At 36.1% G+C, this 15,000-nt stretch overlaps 1 protein-coding gene across 7 annotated transcripts in view; it reads left to right on the top strand.

Annotated features, from left to right (window-relative positions):
* LOC144965286 (calcitonin gene-related peptide type 1 receptor-like) overlaps positions 1-15,000 on the top strand; it is a 262,580-nt gene that overhangs the window by 137,493 nt on the left and 110,087 nt on the right. The window contains exon 1 of one of the 7 annotated variants that reach the window (XM_078900476.1): positions 1,183-1,227. The exons of 3 other annotated variants lie outside the window; for them this stretch is intronic. The gene's annotated coding sequence lies outside the window, so the exon portion shown is untranslated. 3 more of the 7 variants (XM_078900478.1, XM_078900475.1, XM_078900474.1) reach the window with 3 other exon arrangements.

The raw sequence follows: 15,000 nt of genomic DNA, 5'->3' as shown, positions 1-15,000 counted from the left end.
ATTTAATTTAACAAATGGAATGCCATACGCAGTTATTCAAAAAAAAATAACCATACACCTAAATAATGTTGACATCTACGCGGCTATTGAACACTGTAATTGGTTTCAATAGTCTGATGTCACGTCGCCCAGCAACGGCGGCCATCGTGGTTCTTAACAAAGAAAATCGGTACTTTTTATTCTTCATGCTGGCTAGAACTTTTCATATGTCTTGTAATCAGAATGTGTAAAACTCAAAACATGATCAGATTTAAAATGTTATTATTTTCTCCTCTTGATACGCTTTTATGCTCGTCGGAGAAATAATTCATATGGGCGTCCGCCATTGTTCCGATAATTTAGAGCCAGTTACTAAATTACCATGCGTCATTACGAGGGAAGTGACGTTACGACTGGTGAAGCGTATTCCAAACTGGAATTGATATTGGCATTCGGCAAACAGCTATAAGAACTTTGTCTTTTTCAAAATGATATAACGAGAGAAATAGATTTGGCTGCGGTCGTTTCCCCAATAAATCTTTACATTTTAAAAGTGAATGACGGTTATCAAACTGCTCTGTTAGCAGCTGCTTAGCACTCGACTAATAAAATAAATTTAAATGACCTCCGATTATTCATAATTTGTTGTTTCACCAAATGTGATCGTTTTTATAACGGTGATCAAATATCATTCACACAATTATAATAAATTATGTCAATCGTAATGTGCTTTATAGCGCTTCATCGTGTACCCTCTCCTTAAAGGCCATATGGAACCAAATAATCAATTAGATATCTTTACACTTGTTATCATATTATGATATCCATTACTGCCTACATCCAGGTACTCGTTCACATCTAAGTCGAGTCGGGTGCAACCGTGTGTCATAAGATTTGCAGTCATTGTCACCTTTCCAGCCGCTCAATGATTACGGTCGATGATTCTTGACACGGCAACAAAATAAGTCTATGCCATGTAAATAAAGGATACAAGCAATCTCTCTACGTTCTCTTTCGTGCCTAGAAACTGTGGTTCCCTTCTCATTTCAAATTCGTCACAGATCAGTCTTGTCAACTAAGCTGACTGTCACTATCGTCATCTCGGCATCACGGCATCGTGCATCAGTGTTTGAGAAAGATGCCCCTCTCTCTACCGTCATCCCATCCTTCACGCAAACCTATCTCACCGCCGCGTCTACCACTTTCACCAAAGGTGAGAAGACGCGAATACTATTTGCTGTTCAAAATGTAAACATTTATTTTGTATTTAAAGTAAACTGTCATTGAATATTACACTTGTAACTAGCAGGCAAAAAAAATAAAATATTTCAACCTTAATTACGTGGTAACAAACAGGGCAAAATCATTATCTACCTCTTTTCTTTTTCCTTATATTTTGAATTTTTCAGTGACGGGTGAGATCATAAAAAGGTTGCGCCAGGCTTGCGTTTCTTCGCGCGCTGAATTATCTCACAAACCAGACGGACTGAATCGTGAGAAAAGGCCAGCCCTCCACGGTATTAACGCATCTCCTTTGTCAGCATGTCTTGTGGTCATCCTCTGTGTTATATTATGATTATTTGAGCGTAGTTTATGCGTGTTTGTGTGTAGTAGTGGACGAGATAAAACATCAGGGACTTTGGATTATACCACTGAGGTAGGCGATGCCGTTATTTTCTTACGCATGAGTTTGCATAAGTTAAACCACGATTAATTGAAATGTTTCGGTTTAATCAATAAATTTTCGTAAAGGAAGTACTATATTAAGTCATTCTACCAAAACTGTTACTGATGTTCTGTATTGTGTGTACAGATGGTATACATTCTACAAAACAGAATGAAAATCAAGATTTGCTGGCGCTTAAGTCAATTAAATAATGAAAAAAAAGAAGAAAAAAACCCGGTCTGGGTTCTTCTAATCCACATGGCAGTCGTACATTATCAAAACGCTTTTAACACTTTGGCGTTTCAATTGATTAAAATTACTCCTGAATTTGTCAAAATCCTTAAATCCGAGGCTTCTCGCCGATAGTTAAAGACATGTTTTGGAGCTCAATTACCTATTAGTTATTGTTTTTAGACAGCAATGTTGAATAGTTATCACTAAATGAAATCAACCAGAATATAAACGTTCAAGGTTACACATTGTTAAGTTTTATGTGATGGTCAGTTATATCCGGATGGTGGATGTTGTGAGTATTTTACATAAAGTCAAAGCATCAATGACATATTTTGATTTACACAATTGAACGATTTTGTTTTCATGGCTTCGAAATCTGATACTCAAGCATTAAATGATTTCCAGGAGTTTGCCAAATGTTCGAGAACAGTTGTGACCAATTTGATACATCTATTATTATCGACTTTTAAAACAGATATTCGTTCTTCTTGATGTCAGTCTTACAGTTTAAATAATTTTTATATAGTTCAGAAATATAAATGAAGGATAAAATAGTTTCTTTCAAACCTTATTAATTCAATTGTTTATAAATCGTCGTCTTTTTTTGTGTCCAACGTTATATATATGGAACGAGTTGACGTCACTCGGGTCTTTGCTATTGTTTTTTTGCCATCCGCATTTATGAGTAATTCTCACTAAACTTTCATATCCAGATTATAAAAGTTCATGGTTACACAGAGTTTTGTGTGTTGGTCCGATATACTTCCGGATGGCAATGATGTGAGCTTCTTAGCCAAGCCCATTCTATCTATAAACACGACGTTTTATCACACCCTCAAATTATGAGGCTTGTTTTCAACGCATCGGGCCAGAATCTAGAAAAGCAAATTAAATGTTAAAATTAATTTATTGCAGTATTTCGGATTTCATTTGTTTGTTAAGTAAGTTGATAAAGCCTCCGTATCCGAAACAATGTGCCGTGTTAACTCTCTCCTTACCAGCCATTTTCAGGATTTTCCCCAAAACTTCACACCCAACTAACACAAAAATATATTTTTTATCACTCAAACACAATAGCAGTAAGTTCTTGTTTTACATCATAATTTCTTTAGCAAAACATGCTCTTCAACAAACTGTTAATTTTCTTTAAATTTTATGATATTCAAACGAAATTTGAATAAGAAAAATGTTGGTTGTATCGTAACGAATGTGACGATTTTTCCTGTAGTTGGTAAGGAGAGGGTTAAAATACTTTTATTGAAGCATGCTCATTTTGCATCGATGAGGAGACACTTAATATAAAATGTTATAAAAATATTATGAGGAATGAGTCTTTTCGAAGCTTTTAACATTGCGCGGCACATATTGGACAAACATGTCGCAAGTCATATCACAAGATCAGAAATCTAAATATTGTTTTTGTTTTGTAATATAACAGCGTTCAGCTCTTCGTCTCTGTAAAGATAAATGACAATTAATGTGTAGTTTTCCAACCACATAATGATATGATTATAATATGGGAACAGTTTTGTGTTTCCAAGAAGTGTCTTTGGATAAAATCATTCAACCGAAACGGCAACACTTCCTGTCGAGGAGATGATCTTGGAAAGATATAATAATGACAATAATGATGTGTGCGTGTCAAAATCCCTTCATTTACAGTCAGAGTGAACACAGTAGAGAGGGCCAGAAGTCCGATACAATGGATGCTGTGCACTTAGGTAATGTACTCACAACATTCCGCCAGCCGGATATAACGTACCAACAAACAGATTTCTGTGTAACCGTGACTATTTATTGATGCTATGCGTGTTTATTTTTTAAAAAAATGATAACAATGCTAATATTCCGTACCAACATACAAAAACCAGGTAAGTGAGAACTACTCATAAAAATTGCTGGCTAAAAACAATTGATAGAATGCGCTTGGCCAAGGAGTTCACAACATTGCCATCCGGAAGTATAACGGACCAACACACAAACTCTGTGTAACCATGAATTTTTATAGTCTGGTTAATACAGTTTAGTTATACTTCCCAATGGCAATGTTATGAGCTTCTTAGCCAAGCGCATACTATCTATAGATATAACGCAAAGAGATTTTGATATAACGAAATTAACGTCACTCAGCTCTTTGCTATAGATAGAATGCAGATGACGTCACTCAGGCCTTTGTTATTGTTTTTGCCATCCGCGTTTTTGAGTTGTTCTCACTAAACTGTATTAACCAGACTATAAAAGTTCATGGTTACACAGAGTTTGTGTGTTGGTCCGTTGTACTTCCGGATGGCAATGTTGTGAACTCCTTGGCCAAGCGCATTCTATCTATAAACCTTCAGTTTTGTGTGTTGGCCAGTTATACTTCCGGATGGCAATGTTGTGAACTTCTTAGCCTAGTGCATACTATCTATAACGGACCGACACACAAAACGTTTATGAGTAATTCTCACTAAACTGTACTAACCAGACTATAGATAGAATGCGCTTGGACAAGGAGTTCACAACATTGCCATCCGGAAGTATAACGGACCAACACACAAACTCTGTGTAACCATGAACTTTTATAGTCTGGTTAATACAGTCTAGTGAGAACAACTCACAAACGCGGATGGCAAAAACAATAACAAAGGCCTGAGTGACGTCATCTGCATACTATCTATAAACGTTTAAGGTTACACTCAGTTAAGTGTGTTTGTCCGTTATACTTCCGGATGGCAATGTTATGAGCTTCTTAACCAAGCGAATACTATCTATACAATATCTCTTCCCAAGTGAGTGACAGCCAAATGATATATTGGACGACACAAGCAGCCCTTTAGGTGCTAATACATTTTTCGGACAAAGGCATACATGTAAAAAAAAAAGAAAAAACAAAAGAAAAAACAGGGTGCTCTTCGAATATTTACGCCCGTCTCCGACAGGACGAGGAGAAATGCCTTTCACAAAGACATAACACCCGACCAACTGTTGAGTAAGACAACTCATAAAGGTCGGACAAGACATGTCACGAAATCCCACTGGTCACCCATCGATTAGAACTCGAGCTTTTATACAGCGCTTTATACGTGGTCCCTGACCAACAGCAACACGCAACATGTACAACAGGACATGACGCCTGTTAGGCGATATTATACTTTTTGTCCGACAGAGGCAACGCTGTTGACGGTCAGGTGCTCATTTTACACCCGAGTACGGCGAGAGAATGTGAGTAAAGATCCTTTTCCAAGGACTCAACTATGTATCGAACGAGGCTTGAACACAAGACCGTCCAATCCGAAAGCGAGTGTCATAACACTAGACCACATAGCCGCTACGTGTTCGCCATTCTTGAATTGTATTCGCTGGAAAGGGGGGGGGGGGGGCGCTTTGAATGTTTAATGTATTATTTTTCGGAAATATCGCTGAATGTAAACTTCTTTAATACCAGATTCCACGTAAGTTTGTACAGTATAACTTTTCATAGGAACTGCAGTTTTCAAATAATAGAGATGCATAATTAAGATGACATAAACATTTATTAATTTGACCTCTCCCCTCTGAGTTCCTGATTGTAAGCCATATTGCTATTTACCTCGTGCCATGAACCATGAAAAAGAATTCCGCGCTTCGCCTGGAGAAGTACTTGTAAATTTTCCTCAGTGTCAAATGTGCATGTTTATTATAATAGGTATTCAGTTTTTATGAATATAGACTTCACAACGGGAAGCTTTCAAATAATTTTGAATTGTAACAATGGGCATGATCTATATTAACTTTCCATGTGCTCGAGGTCATTGGTCACATTGCAAAATGTTCTCAAAATGACCCACCTAGTGAAAAGTGTTCACAGCTTTTTGAATATCTAACATCACGATTGGTCATTTGATTCAGCTTGACACATGGGTATGTTTATAACATTTGTAAACAAGGCAGCGTGTTTACATTTGTTAAGAAATATCCAATCGTTGGAGTGCAACAAACCATGTGATTGATGACCTGGTTGGACGAAAACATGAATATAGATAGTTCGAAGATGACGTCACTCAGAGCTTTGTTATTGTTTTTTGCCATCCGCGTTTATTAGTAATGCTCACTGAACTGTATTAACCAGACTATAAACTATCACGGATACACACAGCTTTGTGTGTTGGTCCCTTATACTTCCGGATGGCAATGTATTGAGCTTCTTAGCCAAGCGCATACTATATAGATCGCTCCAATAGATAGTTCGAAGATGACGTCACTCAGGTCTTTGTTGATGTTTTTTGCCATCCGCGTTTATGAGTAATTCTCACTGAACTGTATTAACCCGACTATAAACGTTCGTGGATACACACAGTTGTGGGTGTTGGTCCATTATACTTCCGGATGGCAATGTTATGAGCTTCTTAGCCAAGCGCATACTATCTATCGTGTGTGTCAAGTACGTACAAAGTGTACAGTTTGCTGTGTCATTTTGAACCCAGGATGGGAATAATAGTGAGTAGTGCACATGAATCTCGTGAAATGCAAACCCCTGGTCAAGCCTGTGGGCGAGTTTAGCGATAGTTATCACATCAGAATTCACTGTGTATAACATCGTATTGTAAAACATCAAAATGTTCCCTCATCCCAGACCCTTCGTTTTGTATATACCGTAAAGAAGAAAAAGTCTAAAGCATGATACTGTACCCGATGCAGAAAAAAATCGGCTTAATGTCACCGACAATTCGAGTGTTCGAGCCAATTATCATTTTGATTTTATGATGCAATGCATTTTATCTATAGATAGAATGCGCTTGGCCAAGGAGTTCACAACATTGCCATCCGGAAGTATAACGGACCAACACACAAACTCTGTGTAATCATTAACTTTTATAGTCTGGTTAATACAGTTTAGTGAGAACAACTCACAAACGCGGATGGCAAAAACAATAACAAAGGCCTGAGTGACGTCATCTTCGTTCTATCTATATCATGTCACAATTAACCGGTAGATAACCACGCCTCTCGGACAATCGTCATCATGTAAACAATGGCAGTGATTGGTAGACACAGCAAACTACACAGGTTTTACTATCGATGGTATGTGTTAAGTACAATACCCACTGTTTTACCGTTTTATCAGGAGAATCGGCACAGAAAACTATGTGTAATCTTAAACGTTTTAAATATGATCGAGAACACCACGTGATAACTAGTCACCCATTTGTCAATATAAAAACAATAACAACGATCAGATGAAGGTCGAATTCCTTCACGTTATTGTTTATAAACAACCAACTATGTTTGTCCGAGCACGTGTGAAGGTGTATCACAAATTCCATGTTTTGATTGGTGAAAAATCTACTGGTTAATTATCGAAGACTGCTATGAAATCTCTAACTTTAAATTGTTTGAAATAGTTATTATATACTCAAAATTATCAAATTGACAATGAATGATGTTTATATAACTTAAAAACATTGTGTCTATGCATGAACGTTTCACACATCAATTACATTAAAAAATATATATAAGCTCTTAAACGATACAATACGGTATGGAATCTCTATCGGTTCCACTCTCGCAAAGCTGCGAAAAGAAGCCTACACGGATCATCGATAAGCCATCAGAGAGGACGGCTATGGATTTGGAATTTGACAGTGAACCCTGAGATTCGTAGGAAATCTTACAGAATGTTATGATTCATGTGCCCAGTATTTCTTTGTTGTTAGTTCTTGTTGGTGGTGTTGATGTTGTTGTTGTTGATGTTCTTGTTGTTGTTGTTGTTGTTGTTATTGAACACATGTACATGTTTGTGGAAACACTGTATCATAAACTGATGAATTTCTACTTTTGACCAATCAACTTATTTGTCAAAATGTTGAAATCAAAGTAATGTTGGAAGCGCGTAATGAATGTTCATTTTCATTTGTATTCATCAGTAATGTATATTGATAGTTATATAATGTGTCTGACAGTTAAGGATTGCCATTCGTTCCCTCATATTCAGATACTATTAACATCATAAAATGTTCCAATTGACCGAACATTCCATTTTAACAAATTCCTTCAAAACGGATAAGCGGAAAAGTCTTTATTTCGATACCGTAAATCATCTATGAGTTCCTGTCCTTACCAGTTATCGACTTTAATATAGATGTAATAAGTGAAATCCTTCCATATTGTTTTAAAATTCCTGAATAAAAAAATATTTTTGTAATTAAGACAAGTTGATTCATAGGTTCATACAAAATTTTGCAGCTGTGCATTGAGGGTCAGCGAGGAAAAGGAAGAAAACTTCGACCCATTTATGAAAAATCTGACTATAATCTGACTACGAAACCTGAGTGACGTCATCTTCGGACTATCTATTGATAGAAGTTCATAAGTACCAATTAAGAAAGGAAACTTGGCTAATTTCAATTGCTATACTATAACAAGTAACGTTTTAAAATGACATTAATTGTGTGGGGTTTATGTTTTTGACCTCCCGAGGTGGACAGGTGGTCACTTTCTCTCTCTGCTATCCCCTTTCATCTGCATTCCAAATTCCTAATTGCTTTCTGTCTTTGTCTTGGAATGAGATTGCTTGTTTTTGTCCTGACCATGGCATGGGTCCTCGACAGGGAGGGAAACAGTTAAATGGATACAATTCATGGTTTTGGAGGATACCATTATTGTCCTAGTAAATTTGAGTGTGTTCCTCTAGTTGGGACCTGTGCTTGTGTCTGGAAGAGACTTTTAGGTGGTCTCAAACTACGTACTCGGATCGTGTCCTCTTGGAATCTACATCTGAACCATTTGGAGTATCCCCCTTTGTCTTATTTTTTCTCGTATGCTTTTCATTGTATCTAGATTTTTTTGGTTACTATCCCATTTTCTTCCTTTTTATTGGCGCTGAAATAACTTAAATGTGCCGCAAGCGCCGTAAAACGTTAAATACAAACTATCAATGAGACGAAGAACACATAATTGTTTTTGACAGCGGCCGCTTCAATGGCTATATTGTAAGTGAGTGTTCACTGTAACATAAATCATGAGATTAGTTTACTTCCAAAATCAAGTTAAAAAGATAATATTATACTCTACAGTTTTTATCCAGAAAAACATTATTAACAATAAAGTCTAACAGGCAGTGTCCACTCATATATCAAGTGTTAGATACTATTATCTCAACGTTTTTAAGAACTGTGTTGATAAGGAATTAGATCACCTTAAGTTTGAATTCGATGAGTAATTTATGTCTGTTTTATCATTGATCTCCTGTGCTTTGTCTTACTAATGCATATCAGATTTTTTTATCACTGTGATAGGGCACCAATGACCACGTTATTGGTCCAATTTAGATCTTATTAGGTATTTTATTGTATTGTACATCAAAAGTAAATCGAAAAAAAAAAAAACGCCAAGAACGTCAATACGTGTTGAACGTAATATTACGGTAAAATTTCGATGGCACGTCGATATTCCTAAAAATGAAATAAATGTAATCGTATTCACAATCGGTTACAAAATCGCGTGATTTGAATTGCGGGATACAAATAAAACTAAATCAATTGTTTTCGTTTAATTTTGGTTAATGGACATTGATGAAACCACAGTAAATATTTGTTTAGGTTACACATTGTGTTTTAACATTATAATCGACCCTACTACCCGTGACGCTCCTATCTGTAGAGCAGTAAAGTTAGGTGCCCCAAACGTAAACAAAGGTCGAGAAGCACGTGGCAAACCACATGTTCCTGTCTTGACAGCTCACGTTCCAATGTAAATAATAGAAAAAAATAACCTTTAAAATTTGGCTGTTAGGTGGCAAAAGAAACACATATTCATAAATACTCGATCATGCATCAAATAATGTCTAAATATGGATATTTTATGGAACAAAAGGTAAAATTTTCTAAAATTTATCAAAAGTTACAGTCTATCTATTTTTAGACCAGAGCAAATTATTGCGCTGGTGTGAACAAAACGAGAATTATTCGGAGCCTGATTTTCATAATAATTTAGCCTTATATTATTATTTCTGCAACTGTTAGATTTTATGTAAACATATTTTCAATACTGAAAGTGTATTGCCTACAACTCAAACTACAAAATTGGGAGACCTATATTCTGCGTAAATTATTCCGGTCCCTAACGGAAATCACTAGCAACTTGTTATTGTTTACGTTTGGGGCACCTAACTTTACTGCTCTGTAGCATTTATACTTGTGGTTTTGTTTCGATACCCGCCATCGATACTCAAATGAGATTCCAATTCATTTCAGTAATGGAACCTCTCTATGGCATTTATTGGACACCTTTAAAATGTTGCCCTGGGCATGACTATCCCGGCCTTTCTACCTCGCATCAGAACGTTTCAGCGCTATAACTTATTCATTGAATGTAATGAAACTGTGTGGACGAAAGTAAAACAAAACCTTTTCTAGAATCAGTTTCACAGTAAGTGACATATTAAGTACCAATAAAATTCTGATTTGATGTAAATCGTGTAATTTCACGAAAGAGGCAAGAATGTGCATTCATTTGATTAAGTAAAGTGATTGTGGTTTTGTTGTTTACTAAATAATAGATTAGCGTTGCTCTCCTAAAGCCCTGTTCAAGCGAGGCAGTAAGGTACCGGTGTTTGGACCAACAAGTCTTGAGTTTGAGTCCTTGTGATGAAACACTGATTCTGAAAAAAAAACCCAATCATAACTCTCACTTTTCGAGATTCTATCACTTTCAGTCTATGAGGCTATTTTTGTAAGTTTTGAAAGCTATATGATTTTTACAAAAATCCTCTCACCATTGAAATTACGTCCATGCAAACCATTACATAAAGTTTTAAAAAGTAAAAGCTAAAGTGGTTTCAACTTACTTGTCACCTAAAAAGAGGTCGACTGGAAATCGCTCGCTATTCTTCCTGGTCTCGTATCAGTTTGTTTCATTTTCACTAGTCATCCTGGTTTCGACTAACTCAAAGCAAACCCGGAGACTTAGAGGCTCAACCGAAGTTTCAACAGACTGTCATAACTATTTATAACCTCTACAAAATCTTGTGAAAAATTCAGTGGGTCATTTGGGTTTCCCAGACTCTAATTTTAGAGTCCCCCCCCCCCCCTCAGCACATCTAAATGAATTGTGCCGGCATAACTCAAGTCTTACAACATGCTACAAATTATGCTTCTCTTGTGTGACTGTTTTGTTTTATCTTGACTCATATCAGAGGGTAGTTTTACATTTTTATCGACGAATTTTGAATTGATGATCATGAAGTTCGTGGTTTTGAGAACAATCTCCTAGGTGGTTGTATCTAATTTATTAGATAATTTGGGTGTTTAAAAATGATTTGGTTAAAACTCACCCATACCTCATTATTTTTTATTGTGAATTAAACGTTTTTAGAGTATGGGATAAATCTGAATTTTCCTGACAATTTCGAAAGTTAGACCGGGTTCTGTAACACATACAAGGGTCTAAAAGGTTCCATTTACTATATTATAATATGTATGTAGTTAATTGGGATAAGGAAATGGTCCAAAGCATTTGGATTATGGTTATAAATAGCTTGATAAGTTTCACAATGATCGACTGGTCATATTTTGGAATATAGAGTAGCCAACCACATTGGTTGAATCATATAAATAACAGATTTGGCTTTACATCAGCAGTGTCAATGTCTTTTGCTTGTCTTTAGACCATCACAAATTGCAGGGTCATTTTTCTAAAATGATGCCATCGTCCTTAATAATGAACGCTACGAAAGTAGTCATCCCTGTCCAATTCCGAAGCACTCAGTAAACGATTTTCGAAATCAAAGTAATTTTTATTCTTTGGGATCGTTTTGCTAACCACTCACAACAACCATTAAAGGATCTCTCCAGAGACAAACACCCAGAGTAAGATTCCATTAATCATGTCAACTTTCAGAACCACTCGATATTCGGAAGTTTCGCTCGGGCAAAAATTATACATTATTTTGATTATTCTAGGGTTTGTTTTATTCATTGCGTGAATATAACATACCAGCGGTAGCCCAAATTAAATGGTTCTCATTGAGCAATGATGCGTTTTCAATCAAAACACTCATACAATCAAAACAAGTAATTAAATCAACTGTAACGAACTGGTTCAGTGCAGGATGACTTTTTTTAAAATGTAGTTTTTTCTACAAAGATTGGCTTTGTTTACGTCAGTAATTGTCTTTTTTTTTTTTTTGCTCCAGGGGCAGTTCACTCACTCGTCATTATTTCATGGTGGAAATAATTTGCATCATGTAATGGATGGTAATTTGAGTGCATTGGGTACTTGACTTTGGGGTCACTTGGAAGATGATGTAAGGCGGTAATATAATAATATACTCATTCGCGAAGAAATTGAGCGTATAATGTTATCAACTTTTATCTATCTACCCTTTTTAAAGAAAGTGTCCACCGTTTTGAAATAAATATGTTCAGAAGTAAGTTTTGAATGAATATAATGAGAAAGAGACTCATGCTGCGCACTCATTTTAATGTTGAAACTCTTCGTTTTGTTTTCTGAATATGATGAAATAAGTTGTTCTAAGTTGAAAAATCATAACAGAGTACCACTGATATTTTTTTAAAAATTGAGCATTTACGTATATAGCGCAATATCCACTAAATGTGCTCAAAGCTCCGTGAAAGGGGTCTCTAGCCGACAGAAACACTTAACATGCAAGACGAGATATGCTTCTGTTAGACGTTAATTGAAAATGACAATTCTATCTATCATTTCATTTGAACGAGTATAAATATTCAAAGAGGAATAAACAAGATGAACAATTAGAATTGATAACATTACCAGTCAAGGTCGTCATTTGTCAATAAGTACGATTTGAATCTATTTCATTTTTTTTCTTTTTACTCTTTGCATTTTTGCGTTTTATGAAACAAATAAAAAGGCTGGGAGGTTGAGTCAATAATAAACAAAACTGTCAAACCCAAGCCAAACTCAGGCAAAAATACTTACTCTTTCATTTATCGAACAAGTTCAACGGTTATTACCTATGGCAACATTCTTTAAACAAAACTATTGTCATGCTTTTTGTTATATATTTAAACAAAAATTGCACTGCGTTTGCAATTAACTCTCTCTCCTCCCCCCCCCCCCCCCCACACACACACATCTTTAGCTTTTCTTTACAATAAAAAAATATACATCGAAGTGTTTATAGTTTTATTGGACTCTTGTTCTGTAACAGATTCAATACGGCGGAATTTATTATAAATTTGTCGATTCAGAAACTGCAAATGTTTTTTAGAAACGAAACGAGTTGTTAGATTTATTAGTCAAGATCACATCATTGACGACAGATACCTTTAAAGGGCGGAATCATAGAGAGTGGAAGGCAATTGTATATATGTCAAACTCAATGGCATAACGCCAAAGGTTGGCCAAGGTTGGAACAGTTAGCGGTGCGGGGAAGAACAGAGGGTGGCGGACTTTCATCATAGATGTTTCTGACACCACAGTACACAGAAGCTTAAGTTGTTTTAAATTCTTGTAAAGTATTTTTTTAAAAATTAAAATTATGGAGCAACTCAAATGTCCTCGTCCTCTTCCTCTCGTATTTAATGTAGACTGTATGTGTTGTTTGATGCAAGCGAGGATTCACGGCGTAAAACGCGTACCCTTGTGAAGAATATAGGTATTAAAATTGCCCCAACTATCGGGAGCCTCTGTGGTGTGATGAAAACACGTCTCGTCTGACCGGTAATCAGAAGGTCTGAGGTTCGATCCCCCGTCGAGGTCGACTGATTTTTTGGGATGCTTTTTCTTTCTTGTAGTTTTCTTTCTTGCTTTGTCTGGCACCTTTCATACAAACTTGTTCAGTTTTTTATCTTGTCAAGTTTACCTATTTCGATGATTTGTTAAAAATAATATGGAAACCTTGCACAAGACCAGTGGCTTTCACAGAAACTCCATTATTTTCATAAATGAATGTAAAATCTAGTACCTAGTATACTGACTAACAATATTGAGAAGAAAACTGCGAGCAAAGGCAGTGTCTCTGATTGGTGCAGGTTGGAATATAAGTCAAAGGGCCACCTTTGCTGAACATTGCAAACGGGCGGATCATAATATTCTCAGGCATGATAACCGAATTGGGTGGGACACAGTCAAGAATCTTCCTGTCCGTCGTCGCATTTCCAGATACAGTTGCGGTCAAATAATCGATTATCAAAATTGATATCGACTCCGGTTAAATATTCAGATCCGTGTGACTCGGATGTTTCATATTCGTTAACTGTCCTTTGAATTTCGAAGTCTAAAAAGTCTCACAAACTGCTTCTTTCATGTTTGTTGCTACCGAACAACTCGAAGGAAATAGAAAAAAAAATAATATATTAAAAAATGGAGTTAAGCTTCTAACAAATGACACACCACAACCAAAAAAAAAACGGTAAAGGAAAACAAAATATTGGAAATTGAAACCAATCGAAAAAAAATACTTAAAAACAAAACAGAATAAACACAAGTCGTGTCATGTTGTTGACAATAACTGAGATTGATTGCACATTTAATAGAATTCCTGTTCTTCTCCAATCTCCATTTCGATGTGATTGTAGTTGAATTATTGTCATCAAAAGCTCCGACCTTTTCATTTGAGATGATATCATTCTTCATACGGAAATGCGCTTAACATCCTTCACTTCCTTTCCCTTGTCTTCTCAATTGAAAAAAAACAACAACTCCGAATGGGTTCACGGTATTTTGTTTTCAAAATAAACTCTGAGATTCTTAAGTTCTTAATTTTTTTTAACCCAACAAACACCAATTGGTTCACTTATAGCTCGCCACTTAATAATTAATAAATAATAATAAATAATCTCTAAATTTTCTAACCACTAGATACAAACATCGGCAACTAACTACAATCAACAAACGAGATCCAAGTTAAAGGGAAAGAAACCATCATGTCTCTTGACTTAAGTAAGCAAGAAAGAATAGATTACTTAACAAAGAAAGTGATGGGGTAAAAGAACAGGAGCAGTTATATAGAGCAATATCCATTAAACGTGTTCACGGTGCTTTATAATGGGCCCCTAGCCAACACAAACACTTAACATGTAAGACGAGACATGACGCCTTTAAGCCAGTATTACTATTTATCGGCAATCAGGAGAACTGATGTTCGATCCCCAGCCGAGGCAAGCTGATTTATAGGG

This window comes from Berghia stephanieae, chromosome 2, assembly GCF_034508935.2.
Source record: "Berghia stephanieae isolate SIO BIC M18660-M18661 chromosome 2, UCSD_Bste_1.3, whole genome shotgun sequence".
Taxonomy (NCBI): domain Eukaryota; kingdom Metazoa; phylum Mollusca; class Gastropoda; order Nudibranchia; family Aeolidiidae; genus Berghia; species Berghia stephanieae.
This window is presented reverse-complemented; position numbering and strand designations above follow the sequence as displayed.